Below are 12,500 nucleotides of genomic sequence, written 5' to 3'. Positions count from 1 at the left end.
CTTCCCCTAACAGCAGCAGGGCTGAAGGGAAGGAGATGATGCTTGGCAGCAAAAGGAAACAGAATTGTTTTGACACTGCCATTGAATAACAAGCCATGGTTGATAATCATTGCATAGGCTAATTGCACTCAGCATGTTAGAAGAACGAGCCCCTTCCAAAAAGCTTGCTTCTGGCTAAATGTACCTTTTCCGTAATGAGATGGATCATTTTATAAATTAGGCATATCATTTGCAGCTATTATCTAGTTAAAATGAAAAAGAATGCAGCATAATGTCTATTTGGAAATCTTAATGATCATGTGATGTTTAAAAATAAATTAACATTTTAACTAAAATGGTATATAGACAGGTATGGGAATACAATATGATTAACAAAATGAAATGGAAATATAATGAAAAAAAAAAATAATAAAAGATTGCCTGGAATGAAAAAGCTATGTAAAATGATTGTGTGCGCTGATTTTTCAGGTCCAGTCTCTGGGAGCTAATGTTCTGTTTGCCTGCTGTTTTATTCGCTGTCAAAAAGGATTTGATGCAAAAGCCATTTAAGCATGTATACGACTCGTGGAGGGATTCATTTGACCTCATTATACTGCAATAAAGATGAAATCCAGTTTGTTAAATATCACCGAGCTGCTTCCACTTCACATCACATCACACAGAGGCGTGCATTAAAAAAGGATTCTGGAATCATTTCAAATAAAGAATCGAAGGGGTTAAACCTCACTTGCCAGGAGGTGTTCTGACAAACACAGGAAAAAAGGAGATATGCGAAGCTCTGTTTAAGAGCAGTGCAACTGAAGAAAAAAAGTATGCTTTTAATTAATGTCAATTAAACCATGCCTGTTGGCTTGGCCTATGGCAATTGTTCCCTGTGAAAAGGAGGCCGTGATGGCGACAAGCATTTCAATCTACTAAGTTCTGTCAAGGGAGCTGACTCTGCAGGCATCAAAACCAAACTAAATCAATAAAAGAATTAAACTTTTAAATTGCATTTTGACAAGTATCAGATACCGTTAAGCTTTGATATCATGAATTCCTTAGAGGTAATGCAAACAAGAAGGGCCGCAGTTCCAGATCCAAACAATCAAAGAGGCTTGTTAACATGCGTTGTCAGATGCATCAGTGCTATTAATTACTACAAATTAATGTGACTCTCTCTTCCTCTGGTGATTGGAATAATAATCAGCTTGGAATGAGCGCAGAGAACATATGCATCCCTGCCAAAAATAATAAATCCCTGCCAAAAATAATAAATAGACAAACTAACAGACGTCTGCAAATGCTTATGTTTACAGTCCCAGTAATTTGCTTCGTGCAACCACCACAACACATCCCCTGCTAATGTACATCGTTTCTTGTAGCTTGACTGCCAGTGACCTCGGAGATCACATTTCAACCTTACATTTTAATTGTTGCTGAGCTTTAAGTATGCTGGTGCTGATGCTGATTTGTGTGGCGCCGCTGCACCAACAAGCTGCCACTCCTGACACTTAAGACAATAGGGTGTTATCAAATTGAACTGTATTTCTTCCGACAAGAACTGGTGTAGTGTTTTGCAAAATAAAAAAAAATCGCATAGGAAACGGTTCCAGTGAAAACATCCTGTCACTACTCTCACTGCGGATATCCTTTATATCATAAATATAAAAATGCACAGCCCAATTAAAAGCCCAATTAAATTAGGGTTCATGCAGAAAGTGTAGCCACCACTAAACTGAAGCTCTAGCTTGCCAGTAGTGTCTATTTCCTCAATACAGGATGACTTTTGCACCTTGTCTACACATTTTGTATGATCTGTGGGCATCCTATTAATGGCCATGCAGTCCCAGTTTATTTAAAAGACAGGTGCTGCTGTTACATCCATCTTTAAACTGCAAACCACGTACATGGAACTTCACCCTAAAACATGAAAAAAACCCATTAGTGTGAAGGCTAAAATAAACCCGAATAAGTTTTTTAGACAAAGAAAAAAAAAAAATAGTTTAATGCAATTGGTTTCAACCTAAATATTGCAATCCTGTTCTACAGATAATATATAGAATACGTGAATAACTGCTCAGGTAATAAAACTGTTCTGTAAAACAGCTTGATAACATTTTGAATGGAACAGTGCTGTGCCCTTGTGGTGCCAATGCTTAAAAAGAGAGGGCGGGGGTATATTTTCTAGTTTAAGCAACAAAAGCTGTTAAATCATTGTCAGGTGAGTCTTCTCTTTGTCACTGAGCACCAGCTGGTATTGCTTTTCTTACCCTTCTGACAATACTTAAAACTCTACTTGATCTCATTCCCTTGATAAATTTGTCCTGGATTCCACTTGGATTTAGTAACCCCTGACCTGCAGCCATTCAACCCTCTCAGGACACTTGGCTCAAACTGCCATAGTTCACAGTAGATCTGTGTGTCTAATGTAGGTGGCTGCAGAACACCGCTCTCTAGGTTTTTATTACTGCTGAAAGGTTGAGATACTTCCTCTTGTTAAAACTGCAGAGATTTGCTCCATAAAATAATTCCGATAAGAGAGAGTTCAGACAGAATGCCATTATTCCTCTGTAATCTTTCTGTGATTTCCAGATCAAAAATCATTTAAGATCTTCTGGGATGAAGATGGGAGCATTCATTTAAAAAATAAACCCTATTCTCCAGTGTAAACTTGAAAGAAAATTCTCATAGTCTTTTAAAACAGTGCCCTTGCTTTGGGGAAATACAATTACAGTTATAGTGCAGTATCTTGTACATAATTTATTTTGTCTTAAAAAAATGTAAATGTTATACGAAAGGCAGGATGAGAAAAAATCAAATGGTAAACTGCATTTAAGAATGAAATGACAATCTTTTTTTTTTTTCAAAATAACTAGACAGATACATGACAAAAAAATTCTGTTGGTATGCCAAAATATTTCAGTAATATATTTTGTATTGTACAGTATTTATACCATGCATTCCCTCAGCTTTTTAAATGCCCAACATTTATATGCATTTAGATGTAATTATGTTAATGTAGTATTTTAGCTCTATGGCTGTAGGTATAGTTTTGTGAGCACTCCATTATTCATAATCATCAAATGTTGTTTTATTTAGTTTAAGTTAAAGAACACGGCTGAAGTTCATGAAAGCGAATGCAATGGTTTTTTTTAGGATGCTAAAATAAAGGGGTCTGGCCCTGTTTTTTGCCCATCTTAAATGTCACATTTCGCAAATGTAGTCATGGTTATGAAAACTGAGTGCAGATTAGTGCTAGTACTTCAGTGTATCAGAACACGAATTTGCAGACAACAGCTGCAGCGAATTCCCCTGACTGAGAAGAATTACAAGTATTATCACCTAGATCATTAAACCCGGTTCATAGATTGCGGAATGGCTTCAATCAATTCATCCAGGATAACTTGAAGCCAGCTGGACCCCCTCCGTGAGAACTTGACTTAATTGGCCAATAAGTGGCAGGGAAAGGTGCATGCTATTTGATGAAATTACAGTCTGAGGAAGTGATTACAGTTTGGAGAACCACTGAGGGTAGGCTGAGGGTCAGCCCTTTCAAAGGAGGTCCAGATACTGTCCACTGCTAAGTGCTGCTGTGAAAAATGTTGGCCCACTTGGTGCTCAGATGTAAGGTGTATCCAGGTCATTCTTCAGCTGAGGGAGATGAGCGCATTTATCATCCCCTTGGCCTCATTTCTGTTTTGGCAATTGTTGTACACTAACAACTCCTCATGTTTTATAGTGTTTTTCATTATAGCACATATTGTTGGCATATCAAAAATATTTATGTAGTGCTTCATCCATCTTGCCCAGGAAAACTCTGCTGCTTTACTACCTTGCAGAGTCCTGTAAGATTTCTATGTTTATACATTCAAAATGCATTCCACGCTACATACTGTGTTTCTTGGTTACCATCATGTAGATTAAGGAAACATACTTGAATAAAAGTAATACTTTGTACATAAAATGGATTGCAGTGAGATATTCCCTAAGGTGATGCATTTGTCATTATTTTTTTGTCATAGTAATTTTTAAGCTGCAATAAGTTGCAGGCCAGCTGACACCAATTTATATATATATATATATATATATATATATATATATATATATATATATATATATATATATATATATATATATACATACATACACACACACATATAGGGCAGCTGGCTCTTTGAGCTAAATATATATATTTAATTATTCTAAGACACGGCTGCTTTGCTAGTCTACATCATATTTTCCTGAATTGCTTCTTAGCTAACAAGGATCTGAGTAAGGTCTCACCTCCTTTGAAATCAACCTCTGCAATATTCATGGCTAAAATAGCTTAGCTGAAAGGCTTTTTCATTCTCAGTATTTTTAGCATGCGGCTAATTTAGTCACCGCAACACTCCTATTGGTTTATACATTTCAGAGGTGGAAGTGAATTTACTTATAAAAGACTGTCAAGCTGTAAATAACATTTAAAGGACTAAGAAACAGTAAATTGCTTTTAATGAGTTTGTATGTATTCGGAATTTGCAAATACGTGCGTGTGTGTGTGTGTGTGCCGTTCTTCATCCTAAGGCACTTGAGATAATTACTTATTCAGAGAGCGCGTTCACTGTCCCTTGTAAAATGTGCTGCACATTAATTCTGATTATGTACAAAACCCACCTGCAAGGGAGAAGCTCTGAATCAGTAATGCTGGTAAAATGAGCAGTCCTCCAGAGGCTCTACTGAGAAACAGGATACTGGACAGAATTAGAATCTTGTAGCTAAGGCTATTCATAATGTCATTAACATAAAGGCAATTAAATGAGTTTTTAACCTTCCACCTTTATTGTTATTAATGAACATTTAATAAAAGCACAGGAGATGAAGACCAGTAATTATCTCTGTGCCAAGCGATGTGATGGGTTTAAATAGAAAAGCAAAAGAAATGATTATTGTGAATATTTTCAGTAGCAGAAACCCCAAGGAGCAGCTCTGTCTTGTTTAATCACATGACACTGCAGCACCAGGGTTAATTAGATGTGTTTTTACTATCAGCGGGCATGGCAAGGTAAAATGTAAACCACTGGTATATCATCCAAAGCAGATATGGATTTTTTGCAGCTCTTTGAGTCTTAGACAGTGAGCAACTGTAACAAAAGCATGGAAAACGTCCAATCAGTAAATATAACCTTCACGTCAAATGAAAAACTACTTACGAGTGATGACAGCAGACCTGCTTCACTTTTATACCGTTCAATATTATTCTAAAACATTACTTAACTATTTCTTTCCTTGGAAAGGGTTATTTTTATTCGTTTTCCTATTCTAGTCTTAGGTTTATAAAGGCAAAAACTTCATTATATTCATTAAAGTTTATACCCCAGATGAGACAAGTAATGTTGCTTAAAGTGTTTGTACTGGTTGCAAGTGATGCTACTTGGGTTTAAATAATAATATATACATTTTTTTTTTTATTGTACTGAAAAAATTATTCTCTATAATCCTATTATTATTGATCATTTTTAGTCGGTATCAATATCTGAAGATTTCATTGTCCTTCAACAGTAGATCCTACTGCATCAACATAAAATAAAAAAACGTCAGGAATATCAACACAGTTCACTTTGATGTGCTGCAGTTTACCATATATATACATACACACACACACACACACAATCAATTAGTGGGTATCATCCCTAAAAGTGACAGCACAATCTAATCAAATATAGACACTACTACTAAAGAGCTATGTTGATAGAATATTAATTAGTGGTTGTTAAACTGTAATACTTTTGAGTGCACTCATAATAAATATTTGGTAGGCTGCAGTGATAAACCTTTCCCAATATAAACTGTGTCTCGCCAGGTTTTTTTGTTCAGAATTCCCCTGATGATACAGAGAAGGGTCAAAGGTAGTTGTCACTGTGTACCAAAGGACTGCAAGCACCTCATTAGTGTGCATGCCGCTTGAACAGAGACACTCTGAATTGGATGTCGTTCTGTACCTGTACATGCACAATTTGTTTAGAGGCCTCTTCTGGGAATTCAGTTTGATTACATTTGTATTGTGTATCAGCTTCATGTTAAGATAATAATTAACAACTTGTGGTTCTTTTTCCAATGCTTGTTTGTTTGCACAGAAATAAAGATGTTACCTCAGTGTCCTTGTTTAATTTGAAAGCACCGCTCTGCCAAATTACGACAATTAAGGATGACAAATGCATGGTTTTTTTTTTTTTTTTGTAATTATTTTTGGTCACAAAGTCAAATTTATTTAATAAAATGGATGTTCAGCCTACTAAACAGTTTTAAAGGAGCTTGCAAGTAACGGTAGATTTTAATTGTGCTTCCTTTGACAATATACCAATATCATTGTTGAATTACAGAAACAAGCTCAACAAAACACAACAAAAAATAAGAATTTCTGACAAAAGCAATGTTGCTGCTTATGGTTTATTATTATTATAATTATGATTATTATTCAATAACATTATATTCATGAAGCAGTGTAGTTTATCTATGGTAGTAGTTTTCTCTATAAAAATGACATATGCATGGTATACTACATATACTGTATGTAGTTATGGATGACTCAAATACACAACACCATGTGAAGAACATCTTTTTTTTACAGAACGTGTTCGCTTTGAGTTCCACCGACCTGCCACTTGGCTTGCCTGTCTGGATACATTTCATGGAGGGCCAGTTGGTTGGAGTGGGCAAAGTTATTCCTTTCCAGCCATGTCCTTAATCATTCAATTTCACCAATTACACACCTGATGTGGTCCTAACAGCACTCCAAGACCTTAGTTGCCTACACCTGCTATAGGGGATAACAAACAAGCCATATATTAAAAAAATACATCTATAAATAATATCTCTAGATATTTCTGAATTATGTAAACAAGACAACCAAAACCTGCCTAATGCAGCTAGTCTGTTATCCTTTATCATTTTTTGTGTTCATCATCTAAGAAACATTTGACAGTTCATAAATTTATCTCTCTCAAGGTCAACTGCTATGAAAAGGTACCGTGACCTTCTGACACCTTGTCCGGCATGATGCTGTACAAGGAAAACGTACGTGCCTGTGTGTGTGTGTGTGAGCTCCAAATGATAGCTCTCACTGGTAGCCTGTTTCAACAGCTTTAGATTTCTGGTTCCTAGTGTTTTGCACATTGTTATTTTAAGGTCACACACACACACACACATACACTTGTTCAATGAGCATGGGCCTAGTTTATGATTTAACAACCAATATTTATGGGCCTGCAGAGTGAAAAGAAGAGGACGGCTGATGACACGCTTTTCGGAGGACGCATGAGTTCGTGTTCGTCTCTCCTGAGTCAGCGCACGGGTTGCAGCGGTAAACTGGGCTTAAGATTGGGCATTTAAAATTAAAAATTAAAAAATGGAATACTTCCCTATGAAATAAATCCGCGGTAACTCTGACATTGTGTGGACTGAGTTAAAAGCACCCCAAGGAAACACGAGAGATCTTCCTATTGTAGCTTAAGACAGTTCAGCATAAATACGCCTGGTAAGTCAAATGGGCTGGTGAACGCTGTCTGAACCTTGATGAGCAACACTGGCTAATAGACCGGAGACTTTTAAAACTCACATCATAATTTACATGCAAAAAAAAAAGCATAGCAGGAGAACATTTCAATTACAAACACGGCTAAAATCCCTTTGCAATGACAAAAAAATTATAATAGTAGAATGCCTACAGGTATATGGCTAATTAACTCAGATCCAACTGTCTTAGGAATGCACACTAGAAAAAATGCTTACACTTAATATTCCCTCAAGTAGATCTTCAAAGCTAAAAAAAATAAATAAATAATAATAAAAAAAATGTTTAATGTGTTTATAAAATGCAATAGAAATAATAATTTAAAAAAAGGTTATAAAGCTTATAGGTTTGCCAAAGTAATCAGCCAGACTGCATAATTTCATAAACTATATGCAAACCAATTAGAACATTTTACTTTAAAAACAGTATAGCCCTCAGCAGAAAAACAAAACAATTGATACAACAACAAAAGTGGTTTAGTTGGCAACTATTTAGTCATTTTTCCAGGAGAAGAAAAAAAAAAAAAATTAAATTATGCATTGCATAGATTATATCGTATGATTATGTTGTTTCACTGCATTATGTACACCAGTGCACAAATTCAAAAAACCTCTGACAGATTGCTAATGAGCTGTTGTTGGAATCTCGGAATATTCTGTTATCTTTTGTCCATTCACAGTTTCTTCAGCAGCCCATCTGTGCGTGAGATGTGGCCCACTGTGGAGCCAGCAAGCTGGGACAGCTTCTCCATTTACACTCCCTGCCATCGCAGGCCTCTGGGATAGGCTCGTACTAATTAAAGTTTTTAACAAACACTTTGTCAGCGTCTAACAGTGCTACCTAACTGTTTTTGTTAATATGTGGAAATGCAGTTATTTTTATGATACATTTTCTTACACATATAACCATGGCCAAATGTTTAGAATTTTAGGATTGAGACATAATTTAAAACTATTACCAGAAGCCATAATAGTATAGTAATACAGTATTTCATGTAAGATTTCAAAATGTGTCATTGTTCAAGTTGTAAATTTTTCATTATGTATATGAAAAACTACAAAGTGGCATGTAATAATGTGAAATAATGTATAATGTGATATCTTGTAACAATTGTAAGTCGCCCTGGATAAGGGCGTCTGCTAAGAAATAAATAATAATAATAATAATGTAATTCAATGTGTTAATGTAACATTATTTAGCAGGTTTCATTCGACTTTATGAAGCAAAATTAGTTAAATTCTATAGTGGGATGCAAAACATTTGGCCATAGCTGTACATACACACATGTATTACATACCCAAAATGCTATTGTTTAAAAAGAATAGTATTCAAATATTAGTCAATGGGGGCAAATATTGTATTTGGGCGATAGCTAGCAGGGAGTGCATCGTTTCATTCTATCAAGGTCAATTTGACAGAGACAAACAAGGGCGAAAGCTTCCTACTTTATAGTTTACATACCGGCACACCCCCATTACCACTCTGCACTGATCTCTCCTCGTATGTAAAATATTGCAATGCCAGGAGGTTCCGGCTCAGAAGCACAGGTTAGGCAGTACCTTACTGCGTGACACATTCCCAGTGCTTCAGTCAAGCAAAAAAAAGACAATGCTGTAAATGAGATGGGACAAGCCCTTGTACTTTATTTAAATATACTTGTTTAGTTTGCAAATATAGTGCCACTGTATATTAGCTCCTTCATCACAAAGGCATGCATAACCATCATTTCATAGTATTTTTGGATACACTTCAAAACACACTTACATGTATAGCTGTAGCCAAATGTTTTGCATCACCCTATAGAATTAACACATTTTGCTTCATACACAGATTGAATGACATACTGCTTTGTAGTTTTCCATATACTTCACGAAAAACTGACAAAAATGTAAAAAGAATTACAATTTTGAAATCTAACATGAAATACTGGCTTCCGTTAGACTTGCAATATCATTTTGTAGTTTCTTTGATTACACAATGTTAAATAAAAGCTCTAAATTATGTTCATATAGTTTTTTATTTTTTTAATTATGCCTCAATCCTAAAATTCTAGTTGATGCAGAACATTTGGCCATAGCTGTCGTTACACTATTGTTATCGTTCAGTAATATTTACTACATGCACTTAGCACACAATTCTGTGATCAGATGGAACTCCATTCATTAAAAACATATGTTTAAGTTACTTTCTTGATTATATTACCGTAAAACTTCAAATAATTGCCGGTCTCCAATACTCGCGGGTCTCTAATAAGCACTGGGGCTGCTGGGAAATATGGTAAATAAACGCCGGGTTATGAACAATGTTTATGAACTTATTTTTCATATTAACGCAGTATTTCATGCGGTTGTTTTGCAATGAAGATTCGTTGCTGGTTAATTTTTCATTGATTGTCCATGCTTACTAATGTACATGTTTTGAGGGTGAACAATAAATAAATGTGTTAATAAAGATGACACCTATTGCTTTTATTCATTTTAAAACCATGTTTGTTTCTTTATTGTGCTGCAAGCCTACCTTAATACACGCGTGTGTTCTGATATTTACAGGGCTGTCTTTAGTGGATTTTACTGTTTTTATGATTATTATAATACAAACTGTTATCACCCACTGACACAACCTTTAATGATGTTGCTGGAATGTTGTAATTTACTTATGTCGTTTCTATAAGGTTGTGTGCAGGCAGCTTTTTCATGATTGCATCTGAAGTATTTGCAGATGTTAGTGATCTTACATAATAAACACAGAGTCTCAAATAGTCGCCAGGGCTACTGGCAAATATTGTAAATAAACGCTGGAGCGTTTATTTAAAGTTTTACGGTATAAGCATAATCCGAACTTTTGTCATACATTCAGAATTGTGTGGTGACTGCTTTTTAAAGCAGTAAAGGTGAGTCCACCACATTTTCACTTAAGCCTTATACATGTTTCCTCTGCTGAGCAGGAGGTCATGTCCCATTATCATTTGTTTATTTAGCAGACGCTTTCATCCAAGGCAATTTACAGTGCCATGCTTTAGGAAAACAGGCAGGGCATGCTGGAAGAACACTCATGTTGAGCCGCTCACCAGAGCTCTATTGGGTTATCGTTACATATAATTAGCTTTTTAAACTGTCTGCTCACATTTCATTTAAATAGTGGGATATGTCTCCCAGCTATGCTAGGGATCAGCTTCCATTAGTGCACCGATTATCATCCCAAATCAGTAGCATTTTAGCATTTTAGTGTCGAAGGTTCATGTAAAATTCCATTTTCATGCCTTCGGGTCTAAAACATATAAGATTACCGTCAGGAAAACGCTGTTTACGATTCCATATTTCATAGCAGATACGTGATAATAAACCAAACGTAGTGACTGTTCATACAATTACAACAGATTTCATAGGGCTAAAGTTACATGTGATGAAATACTAACTGAAAGTTACTGGCACTAGCAATATAAATGTTCACAATAAAATCCTCTGCATTGTGCAGGAAATGTTAAGCTAATAATCAGTCATTCTTGTCTTCTGGGCAACTTTCTAACACTGTTATAATCCTATTTACCATTTTCTTAGGACACCCCAGGGCTGCATTCATCTCTAATGAAAACGATGATAACGTACAGACTGTCAGGATCACATGAAATGATGCATGGCTTACATTGGTACCGTCCTTAACCAAATATTTCACTGTATGACATTGACAATATCAAATATAATTAAATTGAATGGGAGGATCTTCAAGCAGAACTGTTTTTAGTTTTTTGGCTGTTAGCCCCCTATTAACTCTTGCCACTTCCACGCTACCTAAGCCTCTGAGGTGTACTGCTGAATTGAATACAAAATGTCCATGCACAGGAACGGTAACTGTTTCAATGCAAACAGGACCTTTGTTAAAAACAAACAAAAAAAAATACATTCATCATTGATTTGATATGAGCCACTCATTGAGGCATGTTTTTTCACACCCAGCTAAATGAATGCTTAACTATCTGTATAATAGAGATGCATCTGGTATTGGCTGTGGCATAGCTTTTCATACAGGTCATATTATTTCTTCCTCTAATGAATCTTGGATAAGCAAGGTCCTGATGGGCTGTTTTATTTTTAGTCAGAAAGCAATGTTGTTTCACGCAGAAGTCTCACTTTCTCATTCTGAATGCTGCAGACTGTACGACTCAAGGCTCTTCTTTCAACTGGTATTATCATCTACTACAGATATGTAGTGGAAGCAAACTCATGCATGTTCTTATGTTACGTGTTCTTTTTCATAGTATCCTAATCCGGGGGGATACGGAGGCTGCCTGTCTGTCATGCATGCGCATACAGTAGATCTTTGATGTTACACATAGCTCTAATTTTGCATTTACAGGGTTTATGTCACTGTGTGGTGAGATGCACTGTCAGTGCATGCACTATTAAACAACATGTAGAATTACAAATACAAGTGCCTTTAAATGTATAGTTCTTTTATTATTATGCATTTGTTAGTATTGTTATTATTTAACCACATGTATAAATTACAAAATTGACTCACATTTCTTTAACACTGTAATTACACCTGCTGTTGAGTAGTTAGAGTAATTACAATGTAATTAGAACCACATTACATCGAGTGTTCTGAAAAGTTTTAGTAACAATAAAGAGTATCTGGAATTCTACAAAATGATGAACTGAACACTTGTATCATCATCTGCCGGTCCCATCTCTGAGGGAGGCGGGTGCATTCAAACTAAAACAGAGACAGCAAGAACTTCAGTATCATTACTGAAACAGATGCACATGCAGTTAGACATGGCACATTTGAAGTGACCAGTGTTACCTGAAACTCTGTCTTTCCTTTACAACAATTGCTTAATTTGGGGAGACAATGTATTTTTTAGGAACAGCACAAAAGTAAACAAACAGGAGAGGTTCAAGTTCAAGGAAGGAGTCTTGGGTTTTTAGTAAAATGAGTTCAATTTAAACTTTTTACTTTATCAACG

At 35.7% G+C, this 12,500-nt stretch overlaps 1 long non-coding RNA gene across 1 annotated transcript in view; it reads left to right on the top strand.

Moving 5' to 3' along the window:
* LOC131740112 (uncharacterized) overlaps nt 1-12,500 on the top strand; it is a 38,599-nt gene that overhangs the window by 13,569 nt on the left and 12,530 nt on the right. The gene's annotated exons all lie outside the window — the stretch shown is intronic.

This window comes from Acipenser ruthenus, chromosome 12, assembly GCF_902713425.1.
Source record: "Acipenser ruthenus chromosome 12, fAciRut3.2 maternal haplotype, whole genome shotgun sequence".
Classification (NCBI taxonomy): Eukaryota; Metazoa; Chordata; class Actinopteri; order Acipenseriformes; family Acipenseridae; genus Acipenser; species Acipenser ruthenus.
The sequence above is the reverse complement of the archived record's forward strand: the minus strand, read 5'-3'. Positions and strand labels throughout refer to the sequence as shown.